We start from the raw sequence: 12027 nt of genomic DNA, 5'->3' as shown, positions 1-12027 counted from the left end.
ACTGATATTAATAATATAGGTAGTATAGATAGTATAAATAGTTGTGGGGGGTGCTCAATGTCCAGTAATATGTAAAGCAAATACAGAGAAAATAAAAGGTGGAGAAATCTAGAGCACTCAAACAGCATATAATAAGTCCATAACATAGGGGCAGGGGAAAACACCTACTCAGGAAAATAAGTAAAACATAACATTTAATAGATACTATTAAAAAAGTGTAGGGGGCAATGTATGCATTAAAACATAGATTAAAAATGGAAAATATTGAGAACCAGCAACCACAAGATGCCACTTGCTATACCAATTAAATATAGGAACCACACAGACTGATGCGCAAATGTTTGCTAGTGAGCTGCACACAGGAACAATTACCTAGAAAAGAGGATTGACCTCACAACAAATTAATCTAAATACGATGCAGCCACAAAAGCAAGCAAAAGTCTAAGTGGAGACCACTAAAAATCACTCATATAAAGCTATAATATTAACAATTAGAGGTTGCTGGAATCAGAGGATAAGCCTCGTGCGCATTTCGCAGTCACACGGCTTTCTCAAAGGCCTTTTCTTATATCACCATGTATCCACTACCCTCTCTGTTTTTTGATGTTTTTAATTTGACATGTACCTTGGTGCCTGTTCAATAACGTCTGTACTTTGGAAAATGTCCGCCACAGCCAGGTCCATGCCTATCCCTGCTTATATATATGCCTATATATGTGTGCATATGTGTTTATGTGTTTATATGTGAATATATGGCTGTAAATATATATATATATATATACACATATAAATGCATTAATATATATGTACACACATATATATATATATATATATATATATAATACAACACACATAAAGTCGAGTACTCACTTACAAGCTAGGATTAAAAAGCAAAACTGGAAGAGTTAGTTACAGCATTTGGCCAAATGGGACAAGCCCAGGTACCACGTCAAGGTTTCTTCCACATACCTGGGTCCCTGATACAGCCACACAACTGCAGCCATGCACACAAATGCAAGCTAATAATCAAACAAACTGGGAACAAGTCAGGGTTCACAGACTTATGTAATCACCCTGGGCATAATCAAAATCAGGAAAAAGGACAGCACAACCAGACTGGACCGGGTACACATCTCATGACCCATAAACTGGCTCAGCTTTGGTTGCTATCACAATCACATAAAGCTCCTCTATTTACAGAGTCACAGGCAGTTAACCCCAGGCCTGCCAGTGTGCAAGTCCTTAGGGAGAATTACAAAATCAGACAATACAACACACATAAAGTCCAGTACTCACTTACAAGCTCTCAGCTAGGATGTGGAAGAGACCTTGACGTGGTACCTGGGCTTGTCCAATTTGGCCAAATGCGGTAACTAACTCTTCCGGTTTTGCTTTTTAATCCTAGCTGAGAGCTTGTATATATATAAATATATCTTCAGCAATGTATATGTATGTGTCTCAATGTTAAACGTTTTTTTCTAACACCTGAGATCTCCTATCTTTGAGCCCTTATAACTTTAATGTGCAATATTTTTTGAGTATAACTGTACTTTATAATGTATTTTTTAAGTGTTTTGTGCAACTTTTTAGTTTCGGAAAACAGTTAACCACAGCTCTGAGATCGTGGTAAGGATTGAAGCGTAAGTGTACAAGCTCTACTTGTAATATCAGCAAAATGAAAACCATTTGCACCTCACTTATAATCTAGCCCATATTCTCTGGCCATCTACATTCTGCACATTCAAACACTACACTGGACTAAGAAAAACAATTCTTTATTTTTCAACAACAAAAAAAGAATGTTGGATATTCGTCAGACATCAGATGTTTAAAACAAAGTTGCTCAATAGTACTTCTGGTTAATAAAACCCTTAATTTATTAAAAATGTTTATTTGTTTACATGCACTATTACTAACACTCCCGTTGCTAAAAGATGTATCTAAAATATAGGTTTTAATGAAAGAGTTCAAAATAAAAAAAATTGGTGACAATTCAAAACTACGGCTCTCTCTTTTTGGAGCCAAATATCCTCTTGTGCAAGTGAAACATTCTAGATTTGCACAGATCTTAGTGTGTTTCACCTGCACAAGAAGTTTTTCAGCTCCAAAAAGAGCTGAATACTGCAAGCAGCCTGTTGCCTCCACATTCAGCAGTGAGCAAAACTTTCAGCCTAAATAGAATATATTATTGTAGTTAAGTATTTACTATCTCAGCTGTGTGTGCTTAAATAACTGTAGTGTGATTTTGACTCCACTTTTTTGTGTACTTTAATATAATCGGCACACATGTTTATTGCCCCTCACATTTACATATATTTACTTACTCTATCCTTGTACAATCAAAATTGAACCAGCTGCATTTTAAAACTTATCGTTGAATGATTCCAAAATACCCCTTTATTGTAATTTGAAGCCTTACATTTTTAAACTTTGTTTCTTTCTAATGGCACGGATCATCATAATTACTATTGGGAATATCACTCCTGACCAGCAGGAGGAGGCAAAGAGCACCACAACAAAGCTGTTAAATATTACTCCCTTACCCATAACATCCAGTCATTCTCTTTGCCTTTGCAAGGAGGTGGTAATGTTTTTTAGGTGTCTGAAGATTCTTCAATAAAGAGTTTATTATTTTTAAAGCAGAGCTGACTGTTCTGTTTTTTACTGGTGTCTAGCTGTGTTCCACATCAGTCTCTTCAGTAGAGCTGTGGTGGCTTTTGAGCATTTGGAAACTAGTGGGATTTTTCATCTCACCGTGCCTTCCATGTTTAGTGCTGCCCTGCCCTGAATGCGTGATCAAGATTAGTCAGTCCTATTTGTTCCACGGGTCTATGGGGGGAGGAAGCCTTTCCATATCTGTGAGCTGCCCTACTGCCGGGCAGATTTGACTCAGGTAAGTGCCGGTTTTTATTTATTTATTAGAAGAAAGTTATGGCACTTTGCTGGGCATAGGGAGTGGCAAACCAATGTGGGTTTTGTGTTTGGCAGTATATGGGCACTGTGTGATACTTAGGAGAGGCTCTGTGTTTTATTTTTTATATCAGCTTTTTTTCTGTGAATATTAATGGAAACCGGACTTTTAGTGGCGTTTTTGGGAGGGGCGTTTTTCTGAGGCGCCAATTTGTTGGCGCCTTTCTGCATCACTTCCTTGTTTGTTCCGGTGTATGTGGAGGTTCCTTGGGAGCTAAGGGCTGCATTTTGTTGCAGTTTTCATTTCATTTCAAAGAACAGCTGGGTCTGGATCATCAGGATATTTACCGGCTTTAGGGGGTCAGGTAGGCAACTCAGCAGGGTGTGTTGAGGTAAGGAGGCTGCCTGACAGTGTTTTTTAGCTTAAACAGAAAACTGGGTTTTTTTGCATTAAAAATGTTGTTCTTTTAAAATTTAAAGGGACAGTAACGTTTTTTATTTTCAAATTTTTGGAAGCCAGTTTGGTTTTTGGTAAAGATGGAAGAGGCTTTGCAAGATTTTGCATGCAGCTTGTGTTTTGACTCTAATGTGGAACCTCCAATCCCTTTTTGTTCATCATGTATTGATAGGACATTACCAGTATAGGGAATTTATTTTTCAATCTGAGTCATCATTAGCTGTTCAGGGTTCTCCTGTTCAGGATATGCAGCAGCTTTCTCCTCATGCGTTCTATAGTTTAGTGTCATCTCATGCAGTGCCCAGTGTTTCTACTCCAGTTGGAGTTTCCTTGCAGGACATTGCTACCCATATATCTTCGGCGGTAACTCATGCCCTGGCGTCTTTTCCTGCCTTTCAGGGGAAGCGTAAAAGGAGATATAAGGGTTCAGTGAGGAAGGTATCTGAATCAGGTGTGGCTATGATGAACGTTTCTTCCCATAGGTCTGAGGGGGAAGATTCTTCCATAGCGTCTGAGGGGGAAATTTCAGACTCAGATAGTTTAGTTCCTTCTTCTGATTCTGAAGTGGTAACTTTTAGATTTAAGCTTGAACACTTCTGGGCGCTACTTTAGGAGGTTTTGCCTACTTTGGATGATTCTGTTACTACGCTTGTAGTTACTCCAAAGAAATATAGTAAGCTGAACAAGTATTTTGATGTTCCCTCAGAGGTGGAGGTTTTTCCTGTTTCTGACTGTGCTTCTGAGATTATTGCACGGGAGTGGGAGAATCCAGGGGTTCCTTTTCCCCCTTCTCAGAAAATCTTTAAAAATTGCTGACTGTGTTAAAGGGACAGTCAACACCAGAATTTTTGTTGTTTAAAAAGAAAGATAATCCCTTTATTACCCGTTCCCCAGTTTTGCACAACCATCAGTTATATTAATATACTTTGTACCTCTTTAATTATCTTGTATCTAAGCTTCTGCTGACTGCCCCTTATTTCAGTTCTTTTGACAGACATGCAGTTTAGCCAATCAGTGCTCAGTCCTAGGTCACTTTACGTGCATGAGCTCAATGTTATCTATATGAAACATGTGAATTAATGCCCTCTAGTGGTCAAAATGCATTCAGATTAGAGGCAGTCTTCAAGGTCTAAGAAATTAGCATATGAACCTCCTAGTTTTAGCTTTTAACTAAGAATACCAAGAGAACAAAGCAAAATTTGTGATAAAAGTAAATTGGGAAGTTGTTTAAAATTGCATGCCCTATTTAAATCATGAAAGTTTTTTTTGGACTTGACTGTCCCTTTAAGGAGTCTTGGGAGACAGTTCCCAAGGTGGAAGGGGCAATTTCCACAATGACTAACAGGACTACTATTCCCATTGAGGATAGCTGTTCTTTTAAAGATCACATGGATAAAAAGTTGGAGGCATTGCTTAAAAGGATTTATGTTCACCGGGATCTGGAATGGCAACCTGTGGTGTGTATTGCTACTGTCACTAGTGCGGCAGCATATTGGTTTAATGATTTGTCTGATTCTATTCAGACATATGTGCCTATGGATGAGATCCAGGATAGGATCAAGACTCTTAAGTTAGCTAATTCCTTTATCATGGATGATTCTTTGCAGGTCATCAGGTTGGGAGCAAAAATTTCTGGTTTTGCTATTCTGGCTCGCAGGGCCTTATGGTTGAAGTCCTGGTCTGCGGATGTGTCATCAAAGTCTAAACTTTTGTCTATTCCTTACAAGGGTAAGATTTTGTTTGGACCAGCCTTAGCTGAAATTATTTCTGTCAGGAATACTCTCTTTTACCTCCCACCTATGACTCATGCCTCTTCCTGACCCTTTAAATTCTAGCTACGCCCTGTTCCTAGTGCTTAGTAATTTTGACTGAAAGAACACTGAAGTCTCATGCAGCTGAGCTCTCTCATAAGAATCTTCTCTAAAGTGATTTAATTTGGGATACATCTCCACTCTCAACATATTTGGATTGTTTATTCTCTTTTCTTCACTATCAAAGTGCACTAAGGAATACCAAAGTTAAATGTGAACTGTTTGTTGCTATTTCACAGAACGGACGTTCGCTTCCACTGTCAAGTTCCTCTTTGACTCTCATTCCTAACCAGTACCCCATGTCCATTCATTGCATCCTCTAACCATACTGTGGATTATCAATTATACCTCTCTCGGAACTTTAAAACCGTGGATTGTAATATCCGCCCTGCTCACAGCTCCAGCGTGTGACGTCATCTGTCACTCAAGACCTACACAAGCCATACCCGCCCATTGTTCACTGCGCTCACAGGAAGCTGTGTACACAGCCGAACGCAGACTGCTTTACCTCATACAGAGCTCTAACAGGCATAACTGCAATCACTACTTGCATCTAGTTCCACTATATGGTTTGAGTGATTACATAGTATTACCTAAAGCACTGATTGGAGTCTTCCTATACGATCTCACAGGGAATTGTGTTATACCATTTCTACTACAAGTGAATCTCCTTTATATGTTCCTGTAAGCTATTACAAAGTCATTCTAATAGTTTGCCTTATCCAATATTTATATCCAGCAGATATATGAACTACCTCTCTGTATTCAACCTAATTCTGCTGGCTATATTCAAGAAGTCCTCAGTATTCCATTACACAGTTGTAACATTAATTCTGTTACAATTTATCTTTCTAAAGTATCAACTCCACTAGCAACATAGCTATTGATCCATAATATTAATAGCAATCTGCTCAGTGGTACAAATACATATTTAGTCTGCAGCTGTGATCTGCTAAACAAGCATAGTTACTAGACACAACTAGAGAAGGGTACAATTCCCTGACATATTACTAAGCCAAAAAGATGACGACAGATCCAGCAGACCTTCCCCAATTCGTATACACCCTATCTCAACGTGTAGATCAAATGAGGATAGCACTGAGAGAACTTGAGATAGAGAATCAATCCTTAAGAAGAATCATTCGTGATTCCTTAACTCCAAAACCTGAGCCTATCCCAGAACCTATCGTATCACTTCCAGAACCCTTTTCTGGAAACAGGAAACTGTACCGCCAATTCAAGACGGCTTGTCACCTCTTATTTGGATTAAAACCAAAAACCTATTGCACAGAAAGGGTGAAAGTTCTCACTGTGATTTCTTTCCTAAGGGGTGAACCCCGAGTATGGGCAGATGCATCCTTTGAAACAAACCAGCCCATCCTAGGATCATTAGATGACTTCTTTACTCAAATGGATTAATTGTACCTAGATACTGATGCTCAACTCTCAGCCGAGACTTCGATGAGAAACCTAAGGCAAGGTAAACGACTTGTCGAAGATTATATAACTGAATTCAAGCAGTACGCTCGGGATTCCCAATGGAACCCGATTGCTTTAAGAAATCATTTCCGACTCGGATTAGCAGACAATATCAAAGATGAGTTAGCCCGCACAGATCTACCAAAAACCCTAGAAGCTCTAATGTAACTTGTCATCCAAATTGACAGACGATTAAGAGAGAGGAGGTCTGAAAGGGGTAATTCTGATCAGTTTCCAAAAACCCCTCACACTTCTTCATCCTCTTCAACGTCAAGACCCAGTCCCGAACCAATGGAAGTGGGACTAGCAAGGGCCCCGTTAACTCTACAGGAAAGAACCTGTAGGAGATTGAACATGCTCTGCATGTACTGTGCCAACTCCTCCCATACAGTTACAGATTGTCCACTACTACTAAAGACCAAGAAAAGTAAGTGCTATTCTTTATCAGCAACACAGACTTCAATAGTTTCACACACTTACTGTAAACTTTCTATGTTTTTACAGTGGGACCACCGAAAACTGGACTCTGAGGCTATCATTGACACAGGAGCTTACGGGAATTTCATCAATGTAGCTACTGTAAAAAATAATAAAATCCCTTGTGTGATTAAGCAAACCCTGTTGCCATTCGAGTCATTGATGGGTCCTCCGTTGCTAGTGGTCCGATAACACACCAGACCATTCCATTGTTGCTAACCACATCCTCTGGTCATACTGAATTGATTGAATTCGATGTTTTACCATCTCCACTCTTTCCCATTGTTTTAGGTATATCTTGGTGCAAAAAACACTAACCTGCTATTGATTGGTGCACCTTAAAGATAAATCTCAACTCCATGTTTTGCCAAAAAAACTGCTTTTCCAATCACTCTCTTCTTTCAGTGACACCTGTGGTACCCCAACTGCCACAGGTCTACTCCGATTACAACGATGTATTCAGTAAAGTAGAGGCAGAATCACTACCACCGCATCGAATTTATGATTGCCCAATTGACATCAAACCCGGATCATCGATCCCCTATGGACATCTGTATCCACTATCAACTCCGGAACTGGAACATCTAAAATTATATTTAGAAGAAAACCTTCATAAAGGCTTTATCCGTCCATCGACATCCTCAGCGGGAGCAGGAATGTTTTTCGTAAAAAACAAGGATGGATTTTACGACCCATTATTGATTACAGGGAACTAAATCAGCGCACTATAAAGAATCGCTACCCGCTTCCGCTGATCCCAGAATTGATAGAACGCCTCCAAAATGCCACCATCTTCACAAAACTAGATTTAAGAGGCGCATACAATCTCGTCAGAATCCGTGAAGGAGATGAATGGTTGACCGCCTTCAGGACCAGATATGGTCTCTTTGAGTACCTCATTATGCCATTTGGGCTCTGCAACGCCCCAGGAGCTTTCCAACACTTCATTAATGATGTATTTAGAGATCTCCTCGATGTGTGTTTAGTCATCTACCTAGATGATATTCTCATCTACTCAAGCTCTTTTGAAGACCATGTAAAGCATGTTCGCCATGTTTTGTCACGTCTACGAACACATAGATTGTATGCCAAGCTCAAAAAATGTCAGTTCCATACTGATACTATCTCATTTCTTGGATATAACATCTCTCCAAATGGAATCAGCATGCAGGAGGATAAAGTTGAGGCCGTAAAAAATTGGGTAACCCTGAAAAATAGAAAAGATCTTCAAAGATTCTTGGATTTTACTAACTACTACCGGAAGTTTGTTAAGGACTTTTCTAAGATTGCCAAACCCTTAACTCAACTTACAAGTACAATTACTAAATTCCATTGGACCACAGAAGCAGCATCTGCATTTGAACTACTTAAAACAAAAGTCACGGGGGGCGGAGCCAACTGCTAGAGCAACAAGACGCACCATAGCAGAGCTCCTGACACTTTTTCATTGAAAATCTAAAATTATGGCGTCCTGAGAAGCTATAACTATCTAAGATCTATTTATGACATATGCTGGAACATGGCCTCTATAATCTGAGCCTGAAATTTAATTTACTGGACTTTGAGAAGGCGCAGCGGCATCCTAAACGGCTCAAACCGAGACGGAGAATACAACGTGGTAATTGAGCCACTAAATACCCATTTGACAGACGGGCCCGTTCATCAACTAGCCAGTTGTTGTTACCCCTGCACTACTCCGAAAATGGAGGAGTCATCCATCTATCTGGCTTTACTTCTAGAGGAATTATGCAGTAAAGCAGACAGGCAGTATCACGGCCTGCGGTCTCTCATTTCTAATTTGCGCAACAAAGATGGCGCCGCTCACCTAACTGACAGAGATGTGGATGCGGCTAGCCAGACAGAAGATTTGATTTCACCGATCCCACTCATATATGAACGACCGCTGGGGCGGCAGACTGGTCAGGTTTCTGTAAATATTCTGTTGGGGGCAATGAGCTGTGACCCGGCATACCCACATGCAGCCGCTGCGGTCATCTCTGTTGAGATCTTGCTGGAGTTGGCGGGAGCAGTTCCGACCATAGCTGAGAAACACTTCCAGCCCTTCCTTACCACCCACCTGCGGCACCAGGTTACTCACCCACGGAAGCCTGCACATTTAGATATTTTACTTTGCGCTCCTCCAGCTCCTGACATCCTGCCCGACAAAGTCGGGCTGACACGGCTGGCTGATAGGAAGCCCCATCTAGACTTTGCTATGAGAAATCCCCCTGCTCGTTATGGGGATTCACAGTTACAGAGCCATCTTTGTACATCACAGCTGCGCAGCGAGCAGCAACCAAGAAGCCTTGGGATGTCCCTCCACATTCTAAAGAAGCAGCTCTGGCTTTTAAATTACCACGCTAGTTGGGACATCAGGAGTACCTGTTTTTATAATTTATGCTACCGGATCTGAACAGAGACATTGCAAAACAGACTCTACACAACCCTATACTGGTCTGTCAAGTGGCACTTTTGATCCAGGAGGTTAGGCTTGCTATCTGTCTGCCTGGCATATGGAACGGAGTTAGGAGACTCTAACTCGGTAGGCAGGTTTAAGGACATGGTCGTCAACATCATGGACATTATTTATAACTACAGATATATTAGTTTCAACCTGTTCATTATGTTTTATTTTATATATACGTTTGACTGTTCTGCTCCTCGTTCATAAAAGTTTTAATGAGTCATATATCTGTTTAAGCTAACCATATGAGTCTCCAGCAACTGCTAGCATTTGCTTTCATTAGCTATTGGTTTGACCGTCTATGGCTCTATTACGTTAAACCATTTAGGTCCAAATAATATGTGTTTAAATACTTGTAACAATTGATTAATAGCTTATTAGATAGTTATTGGGGATTTTGCTACTGCGCTGAATGAGGGCAGTAAGAGTCAATCAGTTAAAAGAGAATATTACTGCTTACCATGCCAGCTGCCATATACGGTATAAAAGTATAGACTGTGGCTCTATTGAGAGTTGGAATAGACTAAAATACTGGCTTCTAACTGTCAGTTTAGCAGTTATAGTGATGTCTTTTTTGAGCAAAATTATATCCAGTATCAGTAAGACAACCTGGAACATTATCTCCCCAAGCGTTTGGGATCACATATGTTATTAAGTTCCCTAATATTTTTACTTCTTATAATTTAATGATCATAATATTCTAAGCCATAGTTAGCCTCTTAGTAGATCAGTTCCACACCTCCTGAGCTCCCTCCTGACATGAGCAGACTCATGCGGGATCTTTCACTGTGAATATTCAGCCCGAAAGGTGAGACTACATTTTAATGTAATTCATCATTTCTAATATATATATATTTAGCTCACAAGTATTCATTTATATTCCTAATGTTACATAGTTTCCTCAGGACATTATTTTATCAGTACAAGCAGGGAAATCTCCATATCAGTAGTATTATTTTATATCTATACCTGTTACACGTAATTTTAGGTTATGGAGGAAAGATCTGTCCTCGGCACATAAGAGAGATACAGTTTAGGCCTTGAGATTAACCTCATTATGCTCCCATATCGATGTCTACAGATGCCCTATACATTACCTAGATATTTTTAAGGCTTTACTTAGCTATTAAAACTACAGTGCACTTTGTGTCCTGATAATAGTAACTATAAGCTCGCCAGGTTGATCGGCTCCGCCCTCCACTCCCCCTCCACCCCCCCTACTTTATTTCGAGCGGCTCTCGCCCGCTGCATCCCCCCCCCATAAATCCATAAAGCTACCTCCCCCCCTGCCCTAATTATATCTGAGTGGTAACTCTAATTTACTTTCTATACGGCACGGAGGGGATCATTTTGGTTTTCTCTACTACCTTTATTATAAAACTGAAGTCTCACTATTGATTGCCCTAATATTATAATAATGTTTGAGCTATATGGATATAGTATGCCCTTTCTACAGGGCTTTGTCTGTAATACTTACTTAACAATATGGTATTTGCACTTCTCTGTAATTGTTTTGAGGCATTTCCTTTTGTTGTATTTGTGCACGACTTCAATAAAAAATTATTTAAAACAAAAAACAAAAAAAAAACAAAAGTCACTTCAGCACCAATCCTCCGCTTCCCCAATTCAGAACTTCAATATATTCTCGAAGTCGACGCTTCAGACTTTGCTTTAGGAGCAATATTATCTCAGAAGTCTTCTGCCACAGAACCATTGCATCCAGTTGCATTTTATTCCAAGGTCTTAAGCCCCCATGAGATTAATTATCCAATCGGCAAAAAGGAACTACTTGCAATAAAAGAGGCCTTGGAGAATTGGAGACACCTCCTAGAGGGTACCAAACTCCCCATCATTATCTTCACAGATCACAAGAATCTTGCATATCTACAAAGCAATAAGACACTCTCCTCTAGACAGATGCGCTGGAGTCTCTTCTTTACGAGGTTCAATTTCCACATAGTTTACAGACCTTCTTCCAGAAACGGAAAGGCAGATGCCTTATCAAGAAAAGATCACCCTCCGGAATACTTACCTGAGACCACTTCTATTATCCCTACTCAGAAATTCATTGGTCTAACACCTTATCTATTAAAGGCCTTTAAAGATTCATACACCTCTGATGAGGATCTTCAACATCACAACCTCCACTCAAGTACGGACAGGTTGTTTTACTACAATGAGAAATTATATGTACCAGAGAGTCTAAGACCACTTTTAATGCAATTACATCATGAGTCACCCTTAGCTGGACATCCACGTGAAAGAAGAACTATGGAAAGTATTTCTAGGACCTATTGGTGGCCATCAATGGCGAAATCTATTAAGACTCATGTAAACACCTGCACTATTTGTGCAACTTCCAAAACATCCAAGTCTACTCCATATGGCAATCTCATGCCTCTACCCATTCCATCTCAACCATGGAATCA

The sequence above is a fragment of the Bombina bombina genome, chromosome 5 (genome assembly GCF_027579735.1).
Source record: "Bombina bombina isolate aBomBom1 chromosome 5, aBomBom1.pri, whole genome shotgun sequence".
NCBI lineage: Eukaryota > Metazoa > Chordata > Amphibia > Anura > Bombinatoridae > Bombina > Bombina bombina.
This window is presented reverse-complemented; position numbering follows the sequence as displayed.